Source organism: Crinia signifera, chromosome 6, assembly GCF_055691185.1.
Source record: "Crinia signifera chromosome 6, ASM5569118v1, whole genome shotgun sequence".
Classification (NCBI taxonomy): domain Eukaryota; kingdom Metazoa; phylum Chordata; class Amphibia; order Anura; family Myobatrachidae; genus Crinia; species Crinia signifera.
In genome coordinates, this window is record NC_139222.1 from 106,634,223 (window position 1) to 106,646,617 (window position 12,395).

Genomic DNA, 12,395 nt, shown 5'->3' on the forward strand with positions numbered 1-12,395 from the left:
GACGGTCACAAACACTGACAATGGGGAGTGGCGTACACTTGAGCGTACGCCACCGTATCCGGACAGGTCTCCTCTTAGACACCGTTAACTGGCGTACAACAGAGCGTACGCCACCGTATACGGACGGGTCTCATCCGTTTTCACACCGACATCTTCCGTATATCTGAGCGTACGCCACAGTGCATGGACGGGTCTCTCCTTTTTTCAATGGAAAACAGTGTGTGTCAGCGATCGTGAGAGTTAGCGTATGTCCGTGCACGGTGGCATACCCTTCACATATATGGCACTGCAAATCTTGCCTTTCAACTATAATTAAGACAATTAATTAACTATTCTAACTGTTATTCAATAATTGTTTTCTATTAACTTGTCTACCTTAATAAACACCCTAATAAAACATTATTATTATGATCTAATGTTGCATTTTAATCATTATCTATGTGTCCCCACATTGGTTTTACTTTTAAATAAAGTTATGTTGGTGTTACAGTGAAAAAGTTGACACATGTCGAATTCTGTGAATTGAGTGTCCTGCTTTTTAAAGTATCCAAAAACACTTACTGAATGGGTGTAGATGGTTATAAAATAACTACCTTGACATATATAAGCAGGTCTTAGAATGTATCTTACCTAAAATTAAAACAACCTTTACATGTAGAGAACTGTAGAAAGATATGCTTCCAATGTGTTTGAGGGCTGTGTGTGGCTTGCAGGTAGTGAAATCATGGTTTTCACTTAATAGGCTGCAGCATTGCTTATTACATTCAGGTGTAGTAATCAGCGTTAATTAGCAGACCCAGGCATCTGCTCTTATACGGTATCTCTAGGGGTGGTCTGGAGCTATCTTTGGCATCCGCCTGTTTTTGGCCCAAAATGCACGGTGCGTTCGCCGATCGAGCGGTTGTAGCACCATACATTTTTGGTGCGCACCCCCGTGTATGCCCATGTTTACGCCCAGTTTTCCTCATTATTCCGGCCGCTCCCCTAAAAACGCCCCCATGCCGCCCACAATGACCGTACTCTTGCGGACAGGTTTTTTTGCACGGAGAGACCCGTCCGTGAGCGGTGTGAGAACGCCGCACCTGCGCATTGCGAAAGCTACGCATGCGCAGATGAAAAAAAAACCGATCCGCACGTATACGGTCCCACCGTACCGGCAGAATAAGGCCCTTAGTTTCACTCCTTGTTTCTGTCCAGTTGCTCTTTAAATTATATATAATAATAATGAGTTATAATGGGGATGGTGCCCAAGTCTAAACACAGAAGATATTATGGGGGTTATTCAAACCTGATCGCTGTTATGTACATTTTCAAGATGATTTATTATCATATGACGGATCGCAGTGGGCATGCTGGTGGCCAAACAGCAACACACAATTACTTTTTTTCACAATACCGTCGAAATTTGACTGACAGGAAGCTGGTGTTTTGGGTGGTAACCGGCCATTTTCTGCATGTCAGAAAAAATGCAGATGTGCCCAGACATTTTCAAGGAGAGTCAGTGATGTCAGTTCCCACCTGGATCATCCTGGTTCTGTCGCAGAGTTGTGGAAGGGTCAGAGTACGATATACTTGCACAGACTGGGAAAATCATTTAATAGTGAGATGTGAATGGATTTGCAGATCACCGATCCATTTACAAGTGTCTGGACAGTGGCTCAACTGATCGTTGTCCTCTGCATATTTGCACAGCGGTGATCAGGTCTGAATCAGGCCCTATATTTCATATATACCGTATATAGCCTGAAGGTAATTTTATACAATATCTGTAATAATTTTGTGCATGAAAAAAAGATGTGTTCACAGGATCATCAGAAATCAAAGGTTTCACTATCTCATTCACATTTTGGATATGGGAGACCTAACCTATATGTGCTAAGTATAGTACCCAAGCACATTGTCATATCTCCCAACTTTATTGTTCTCAGGACAGTCACGCTGAAGGCATGGCTGCCCCGAAAAGGGTCCGGATCCACTGTATGGCTTTGGTTGAAAGCTGGCATGTCCTAGTGATGCCACCCCCATTTATATCATTTGCGGGGCATGCCCAGCTCTCCCTGAGCAGCTAGGCCGTGCCAGGCTACCCTACCTCTACTGAATAGATTCTGCATCAGCGATCACCGGCTGGTGCCATAGGCAAAGCAGTGAGCCCTGGCTCCCCTAACTTGTCTCCCCCCCAACCACCACCACCAGTGGGCCACTTTGATCCATGTATGGGACCGCGGGAAAGTGTCCAATTAGCGGAACTATCCCGCTGTAATCAGGACAGTTGGGAGGTATGCATTGTGCATGGGGAATCTATTGCAGAACAACCTCTTTAATGACCACCACCAGCAATACCAGGCAAAGAGCATGGCATTCTGCAGGGCTTCATTAATAGACCCCGTGATGGAAAGTGAGAAATAGGATATTTTGAAAGTAGGACGTCATATGCTGTTTCCTAGTAAAGAAAATGAAAATCAGGAATAATATTACTACCAGCATTTATGACCATCTGTTATAGCTAGGATTTCTATATAGGGACACCAAGGCAGGGGTTGTGGATATATGACCTGGTGCTTTGTACTGGGGAGACATAATAGCACCTCCTCAGATGCTGCAATAAAGGTCCCCAAAGTGTGTGTCACTCAGGGGCATAGGGAGGGCGGAGCACGAGCTGTGGGTGCTGAGAGTTTAAAGGGCGCCGGAGCCGTGCAGCCCGCTTCCCCAATCCCTCCCCCACCTGCTCCTTGCTCTGCCCGTCTGATCAAAGGGCGCCGGAGCCATGCAGCCCACTCCCCTGTCCACTTCCCTGCCCGCTCCCTGCTCCGCCCGGCTGAGCTCAGCTGCCATGTTCGCCGCTATTAAGTCTCCCGCTGGACCGCTAGCCCGTAGGCGCTTGTGGTCCAGCAAGCAAATCAGAAATAGCATTGATGGCTGCTGGACCACAAGCGCCTATTGGCTAGCGGTCCAGTGGGAGACTTAATTGAAAATAGCGGTGGACAGGGCAGCTCAGTCAGGCAGAGCAGGGAGCGGGTGGGGGGGTGCAGGCTGCAGTCCCCCTTGGCAACAAGCTTTTTAGTCCCCCTTGTCAAAGAGCTATTTAATTCCCCTTGACAATGAGCTATTTCAGTCCCCCTTGGCAATGAGCTATTTCAGTCCACCTTGGCAATGAGCTATTTCAGTCCCCCTTTGGCATTGAGCATGAAGCCCTTGGCATCGAGCATGAAGTTCCTAGCAATTAGCATGTAGGTAAGTAGCACTTATGTGTCAGATGTGTAATGGGCATTAAGGTTTGTTATATAGGGCAGTATTCAATGAGAAAAATGACGAAGTGCAGCGAATCCTGCCCGCCGCGTTCCGGAGCCTCGCCGGCTCCAGTATTCAACGAGTCAGGGGCTCGCTGCCCCTGACTGGCGAATTTTAACTCCTGCGGCGTATGCCGCAGGGAGCCTGAGGACAGCGGCAGGCAGGGAGATGGAAGTCTCCCTGCCTGCCCCGGAAGTTTGTGGGGGGGGAGGTGGGCTTCCCGGGTGCCAGGCAGCACAGGCTGCCCCCCGGGAGAGCCAGCAGGGAAGCAGATATTCACTGCACCCGATCATGCATATGTAATGATCGGGTGCAGTGAATATATGAATATCTAATGAGCGGCTCGGCTCCGGCCCCCTGCTGGCTACTCGTGTAAAAAAATATATATATATATATTTTTTTTTTATTAAATATATATTCATGTGCTTACAGCACATGAATAAAAATAGCATGCCCCTCCTCAGAATAAAATTCCTGATTTTTTGTTACCAAATGTAAAAAACTAAACACTTTATTTTAAAAGTTCACATTCCACTTCACCATAAAAAGATAAAAATCTTGAAATGTATTCGCCATCTGGTCATTGAATAGGGTGATTCACCGTTTTAATCAAAAATTCGCCTTACAGCACAAAATCGCCATAAAAACATGGCGAATCAGCCTCATTGAATACTGCCCGTAGTATGTAACAAATGTGTAATTTAGAGATGTGCAGGCTCTGATTTACCTCTCTGATTTCAAAGCAGGATCTTATTGGCTATCAACTGTCAACAGCTGTCATGTGATTTGGTATAGCCAATAAGATCCTGCTCTTAAATCAGAGTAAATCAGAACCCGCACATCTCTACTGTAATTGGCATTATGGCATGTGGCTTTATGTGTAATGGGTATTACAAACTAAGTTTGCTAAAATGTACAATGGGTGTGTGGTATAATGTTAGGCCATGCCCCCTCTTCTCCGCGCAAGAGACCCACCTACTACAAATCAGGGGGGAGGCGCGAAATATGCCCTTGCTCCAGGCACTACACCACTGGTGTCACTGCGATAGTGTATACAATGAGAGGATAACCACACCTCGCTTCCAACATCCAGTGCCACCCAAAGTCTCAGCGCCCCTGCTGACAAATTCTTCTACACAGAAATATAGGCTATTAATGGCACATTGTTTGGTCCATTATAAAACAACTAGTCTGAAGGCCCATCCATTGGATCTGCAAAAGTTTATGCTTCTGTTATTCTTGTTCCACCCTCCCTTCCCAACCACAGCAGGGCAGAAGCTGCTGCAGGAGCCAGAGCAAGTCTCCAACTATATATACCTTCCCCTGCCAACCACAGCAGGGCAAGAGCTGCTGCAGCAGGTACAAAAGATTCTAAAAAACCCTCAATAAATAAGCAATCAATAATTCATAATCAAGGGTCCACTTAAAGGAGTCTGTTTATTGTGTTGTTGTCAGAAAGTCATAAGCTTTCCAACGACCTATCACAATGCATGAAAACAACAGAAATTACATGGAACCTTATGACAGCACCCTTAAGGGCTTGTCCGATTAAACCCATCTTCAAACTTAGATATTCCCTTAAAATGATAAGGTAGTGTGCAAATTATGAAGATGACCAAAGCGTTTGAGAGTTATCATGGAACATTCACACGAACACACACACACACACACAAACATCGTTCAATTATACTTATGTAGGTGGGAGGACAATCCCACTGATCCAGGTATCCACAATATAAGCAGCATTTTTTGGAGTATTATTTCTTCTACTGAAACAGAATATTAACATATATATTGGTGGCAGGTCTGGGGCAAGGTTTCTTGGTGCCCTAGGCGAAGCTTTAGATGAGCATTCCCGCACCCTCCCCACTGATAGAATAATCTCCAACTTCATGTATGTGACCCTTGCAGATAATGTATATCTTTAATAATATCAAATTTGATATTGCAGCTTTTTAACTATTTACATTCTTGCAATATACCCTGGATTATATTATTAAAAAGTTAAAAAAGTAACAGCAGTGAAAGGGGTCTCTAGGGCAGAGGTTTGCAAACGCGGTCCTCAAAGCACTGAGCACAGGTGACAATTAAAACCTCAGTTTATTTAACCATCTGTGCTGATCCTTGGATATCTTTAGAATCTTTAGAAAAGGTGGTTGTTTTTAAGGACATAGAGGCTGTTGGACTGGACTTGTCAACACACCATCTGAGGCTATTCGGGACGGACCTTTTTTTCGGTGGAGACCCGGGATCCCACTGAGAAATTATCCCTCTGATTGTCCAATAAGCGACATAAATAACCTTGATGATAAGGCCAGACACGGTACTATGCCAATTTGATTGTGTGTACTATTGTGTTTTGAATAATTTGTTACAGTTTTACGCTATGTGCAAATATTGAATTTTTAACCGAGGTATACAAGTGGAGGAGAAAGGGAACCACATTCTTATCAGACGACATTATACGAAATATCTTGTGGCCTAAGGAAAGGCTCATTTGCGGTACGGAGAATATATTTTGACACATGTTTAATTCGAAATCTACACTATGAATGCTGCGATTTGTTTATTCTTCTCTTTTTGAGGTATCATATTTCTACAAGATCTACTGATATTGAAGTCCTTCATATCTCAAGTGGGAGCGCCCTATCAGACCCTTCTGTTTTGCATCTTTAGAATCTTGACTGTTACGGTGCCATGAGAACCACAGTTGGGAAACTTCTGCTCTACGGTATTAGAGGGGAGGGCAGTAGCGTAGCTAGAAGCTTTTCTCCCCCTGCCAAAAAAAATTAAAAATTTCTTCTGAAGCTGTATACTTCCCCACACCCCTCCACCAGTGGTGTTGCTACATATGACCCTGTTGCGACTTGGGGAGCGGCGCCAGCAGGGTCTGTGGTGGGCGCCACTGGCTGAACTGACAGGCGACCCAGGCAGCAGTGAGCACTGAGCTGGGACGCGTTCATTACATATGCACTGCACTGGGTCCGTGCCCATTAGATATCCACAGAGCGGGACCAGCTCAACCCTTACTGCTGCCTGGGTCGCTTGTCAGTTCAGCCAGCGGCACCTACCACAGATCCTGCTGGCGCCTCTCCCCAAGCCGCTGTGGGGTCTGCCACATATGTATCTATGCCACCGGTGGAGGGGTGTAAGGAAATATACAGCTTCAGAAGAACATGACACATCACCATTATGTAACCAACTAAGCCATACGCACGTGCAGTCGCTCGATTATCACCTGGCCTGCAAATTCACAGCCGTGCCATTAGTTCTGAATAACCCCCCCCCCCCCCATGTACATACCATGGGAATATAGGGAACCCTATCTTTATGAATATGAGAGTATATTTGCATAGTGACATCTCTGCCATTTCCTGCCCTAAAAAGCGCACAGGGAGGGACTAAAGTTTATTTCAATTGTTAAACACCGTCTTCTCTATGGTCAGCTAATGAAGGAGGCTGTGTTCAATTTAAATCCGCAGGATGCCAAAGGCCCAATTCTTCTTCTAGCAATGATCCTTCAAAGTCTACAGTGTTGCAGAAGATATTCATTTCCTTGCTAATCCCAGTGAAGGAGTTTATAAATCTGTGTATAACAGATCAAGGACTATGTTAGTTTTCTACCAATAGACACATTGTAAATGCATAAGTGCAGATGAAAGAATATTATTGCAATAAATTATTCTAGAGCAATGAAACAACTTATTACAAGTGGTTCACGTCCATGGCTTGGGGACGTCTGCGAAGGGATTGCTGGAAATTTAATGAATAAACCTCATCACACTATGTTATACATTCCATCCCACAATGCACGTGGGCAGGCGAGAGGTTGGTAATTTTAAATAAACCAAATTGAATCATATTTTGTATCCCAGTGCAAGGTAATTAGAGACATGGAAAGATATTAACGTATTTATATGCATAGGTTCAATAATTCATAAAGAGCCGGGCTCCCAGGGTTAATTAAACAATATCTAGCTTGTTTTCACAAAGCTTCTCTTCGAACTTCTATGAATCTCAATACTGTGCAGATCAAGAATTTAAAGGAGCTTAAGGTTTTATGCAAATCAAGATTAGAATCTTGGAAAGTGACAGGAAAGATTAAATTGTTCAGTTTTTGTGTATCCTATTAATGGGTAATAAAACTATGTTTGGACATAAGGGTTACTTAAATTGGAAAGAAACACCCACATGCAAATGCTACATTTATTGTGATGCGGCCATGCTACTGCACAATGGTGGAATGTAACTAGAGGAAGAGGCCTAGGTAAGGATGCATCATTTCATAAGATTGGGACTTTCTTCTGTTTCATTATTAATAGTGATTATTGGCCTTTGTCAAAAAATGAAAAAGAAAATATCAAAACAAATTAATTATTACTCGGTCTGGTCACACATCACCTAATTCCTGCTCAGCCTTCCCCAAAGTGAGTCCCAAATTGAATTTCACATGCAAACCAAAGCAGCATTGATCTACAGCAATAATGCTTTATTATACAGTATGAGGGAATCTTGGATGGTCTTGACCTTTGCACTGTCTTCCTCATTTTCCACCTCATTCCATTTCTAGCTATTGTCTCCCTTTCTTATACCCAAACCTTCCTTCTCTTAGTTTTCCTATGAGGTCATTTAAAAAGCTATTGATACTGTATATCACAGGGAACCCAAAAATGCTGTTGTAGGATAGTGAAAACATATTTGTTTCCATTTTTATCAAATTGCACTTGGACAATTGTTTGCGTTGATGAAAGGACCACTGTTGGTTCGGAAGTCAAATTATGGACCAAACTATTTGCAAGATCTGCAAAAAACAACACTCCTGAGGCAGTGGTAATGGATACTTTTGCAGTATTTGAAGCATCCATTGCCCCATTTAGGTGCATAAAATGCTCAATGTGCAGAAATGTCAACCACTGTATTTTTAAAAGTACATTTCTTATCTGGAATAGCAGCTCCGACGTCTCATTATTGTGCGGAGTTATCTGACATGTAATTGAGAGTAACAGAAGCAGACTATTGAGAGAAAGAGACAATATTACATTGCTGATGGGAGCGGCTAAATGGTGTAGCAGGGAGTACTTTGTGGCGATCGTATTTGAGTCTCTCTGTGGGTAGCATCAGATATTGTCTTTCTGCAGACCAGTAAAAACCTGTGTAATTGCTCCACACAGGTCCAACTTGTTCCCTCACTGTCCTCTGTCTACTAATTACTCTTCATTATGTGCATTTGATTTCTATCTCTTATTTTTCTTCATTATTCTCTGCATTGTCTACAGCTTCTGCTTTGTGTTTTTTTCTCTCTCTCTTTCCTCTTCATTTTTTAATGCAAATTTATATGAGTTTTATTTGCAGCACCAAATTTAGTACAGCACTGCTAAAAATATGCAGAGGTAAGACATGGAATAACTACATTATAAATGGGATTTCTTTTTTTATACAGAATGATGCATAAATGATTTCCAATCCTTGTGTAATGTTTGATTGCTAACTTTTTGGAGGTAACGAAGGGTGTTTTCCAGTAGGGAGAAGAGAAAGGTTGCACGTGATTGGACCAGAAATATGATTATCCCATTGCCCACCAACTCCCCACTCCCAATTGTCAAATTCCGGGTAACAAGACACACACATACTGTATACTGTATACCTCTCAAGTGTCTCTCTGGACTGTCTCTGCATTACAGGTCCAGCTGTCATCTATGCTGTATACGCAGCACAGCACCTGTCATCAATGATGTCACTCTCTGCTCCCCATGGCCTCCAGAGCTGCCGACATTACTCTAGACCGCATCAGCAGCTGTTTCCAAACAGACTTTCCATCCAGATCCAAACATGGGTGCAGCTATGTTTGGGAAATGGCTTCCTACAGCCAATCTGATGCATTCTGAATTCCTCCTAATTGCTTAGCCAATCCCTGCTTCACAGCAGGTATAAGTTTCCTGATCCAGCACTTCCTGGTCGTCAGTGCTGTGGTTGTCTATCCTGTCGTAGTTGTCTCTCTGCTGTTGCTGTGTTCTGTTTCCAGGTTCCAGGCTAACCTGCTCCAGAGGGTTCCAATCCCTGCTTTAATAAACTTGCATCCAGGTGCCGCATGACTCAAGCAATGTTCCACCATCGACTCCTGCTCCATCAGTGTCCCATTTATACTCCTGTTCCACTATCGATATTTCTCACCATTGGGGTTCAGCCATCATTGTTCCTGCTCCATTGGTGTTTCACCATCGATATTACTCACCATCGGTGTTCCGTCATCGATACTCCTGCTTCATCTGTGTTCTGCCCTATAGGGATCCTTAATTTTGTGTGTGTGCCCTCCCCCCGCCCCAATGTCACTGGTCACTGGTGATAGCTATAACAGGGACCCCCCCAGATAAGACACACACACACCCCCTTACGGGACACCCCCCTGACCAGACACTACAAGCTCTGGACTGCAGATTTTGATGTCCGGTCGGTGGTCCGGGGTCTAGTCCGGGTCCGGTTTTTACATAGTCCCTGAGAAATATACTTATCCATACAATAATTTATGGCTATGTTTGTTAAAATACATGTTAAAATGTACCTTTCACCTAGTGGAGCCAGCCATTATGTGATCTGAATCAATTCAATAATAACACCACATAGGCATGAAGCATAAAGCCACAAGCCGCCTGCTGCCACTCTGAGCCGACCATAAATACACTTAAAAGCAACTAACTACTGAACAGCAGTCACAGGTCATGTATAACTACTTTATCTCTCATCGTCTCTTCTCATTTTCTCTTGTGTGCAACTGTCTATGTTTATAACACGTCAAAGAAACCCCAGAACAGCTCCAAACAGTTTTCTCTAGCTCTATCAAGTGGATAGGTGTCAATTTGTTTTATTTTTACTTCACTTGTGTTAGTGATTTAATGCTGCCGCAGCAGTAGTTATTTGAGTCAATTGTAAAAAAAAAAAAAACATGTCGATACTCACATCAATGTGGTAGAAATTACCAGCATCAATGAATATATTCTTTGAGCTGGTCTGCAGAGACTACAATCAATCCCCAGCCTTCAGTGGTTCCTATTAATATAGTAGAGGCTTTATGTGATAGCGGAAACAACTGTTTAAGACTTCTTTCTACAGCAGACTGCAGAAGGGAGTTCTGTATCAGATGAAGTTTGTCTATAACTGTCTGTGAGCTGAATAGTAACTCGGATAAATTACTAATTACAGCAGCTATAGGTTTACAGTGGGACCAGTGGCGTAACTATAAATTTTGCTCCCCCCTGCCAAAAAGTTTGTGGCGCCCCCCCCCCCCCCCCCCCAGGCTCCTCTCCAGCGTGTTTCCCCAGCGTGTGACGTGATGGCATCACACGCATAACGGAGAAGCTGAAGCAGGAGAGAGGAAGAGAGGCCAAAATACACTGCTGCCTCCCTTGGCTCCGATGCATCCCAGGTCCCACTAGCACGTGAATCTGCCTGCCCATCTTGTACACAGTAGCCAATAGCTGGCTCTGTGTACAGTCAAGTCAATCAGTGGGGGGATTTGTCATCTCTGCCATGGCCGCACCCATTCCGCACCAGTGCACCCGGCGCCCACACAGTCCCCACTGCTGCTTGCTCCCCCAAGCGGCTGCTGGGGCTGCCTTACAGTAGTTACGCCACTGAGTGGGACTGGTAATCATATTGGTCATTGTTATGTGCCCCAATATGAGCCTCCTACATGTTCTTATCCCTGCAGATAGTCAATGTCTATCTATCAAGTGCGCTACCTTGGAGATATCTAATAATAGTGAATCAAGACAATGGCCAAAGCCATTAAAATTTGGAGCTACAGTACGTAGCTATAGGGAAAAGATTCACTTTTTGGAATGATAATGCATATGGTCAGAGGGAAGTCCCCTTAGCAACTTATTTGACTGCTCTGCGGTACAAAAACAGAGGAATCCTAATAATATATATGGAGGAAACAGGACTGGACTGTCCACCCTACATGCAGCATACATTATAAAGTTTAAACTGCTAAATTACCAATAGCTTTAGATACTGATCATTACAAGGTTAGGTGTTAGGTTTCTTCATGGCATACCAAGACATGTGTTTTAAATACAGGGGCTGTAACTGAAGGTGCACATTTCTCCTGTATGTACACGTTTATGCAAGGGAGCCAAATAAAAAGCCTCCCTGTCTGCCCCCACATTAGTAAGTATTTATTTATTAACAGATTCCTATATGTTGCAACAAATTCTGTGATAAAATTGATAAAACAAACTCTAGCCCCAAGCCTTACCACCATCCATGGACAGAACACATGAAATAAAACTCGTAATGGAACACTGTGTGCTCCTCCTTGCAGGGTTAGCCATTAGCCAGTCGAGCCAAACCACTGATGGGTCAAGAGAAGGTGTGCAGCCTCCTCTGACCAGGCCCCCTCGTCTCTGCTGGGAGTAGCAGGGACTGAGCACCCTACTGCCCATGTGCATGGCGGCTTTTTTTCCTGCGATTTCCTCACTAGCAGCAGTGTGGAGTCTGAGAACTAGAACGCTAATACTCCATTGCGCATGTGCAGATTCCCAGAAAAATGGTGCAGCGGCCATTTTTCTGGTGATTTCTCCAGGGATGCTGCCTCCGCCACTGGACTCTGGAGGATAAGTATTTAAAAAATGGGTACAACATGTGCGGTATGGGCCCCCTTGGGACTCAGGGGCCCGTGTGCACTGCGCACACTACACCCATTATAAATACGAACTGATTACAATCCCTAAATCCAGAGGCCAACACTCCAGATCTTTGTAAGCAGGGGGCATAGGAAGCCAGGCTGGCCCATACCTTAAATTTGCCATGGTACTTGCCAATGAATTTTCGACCCATACCCCAATCTCTTTTACTTTATATTCTTTCTCTCTCTTTCTCTCTCATCCTTTGCACTTCATGCCTGTACAGTATTACATCTTATTACCACATATCCCGCAATATGAGATGATTATCTTACACTGACATTATTTTTCTATAACATAACTTATATTCTCCTGTCTCTCTTTATTTCTTTTGCTCATCCTTAGTTATTCTCTCTGTGTGTAACATGCTTGTATTCTCATAAGTCTATTTCTGTATCTCTCCGTGTATAAGTGTTTATTCTCTAA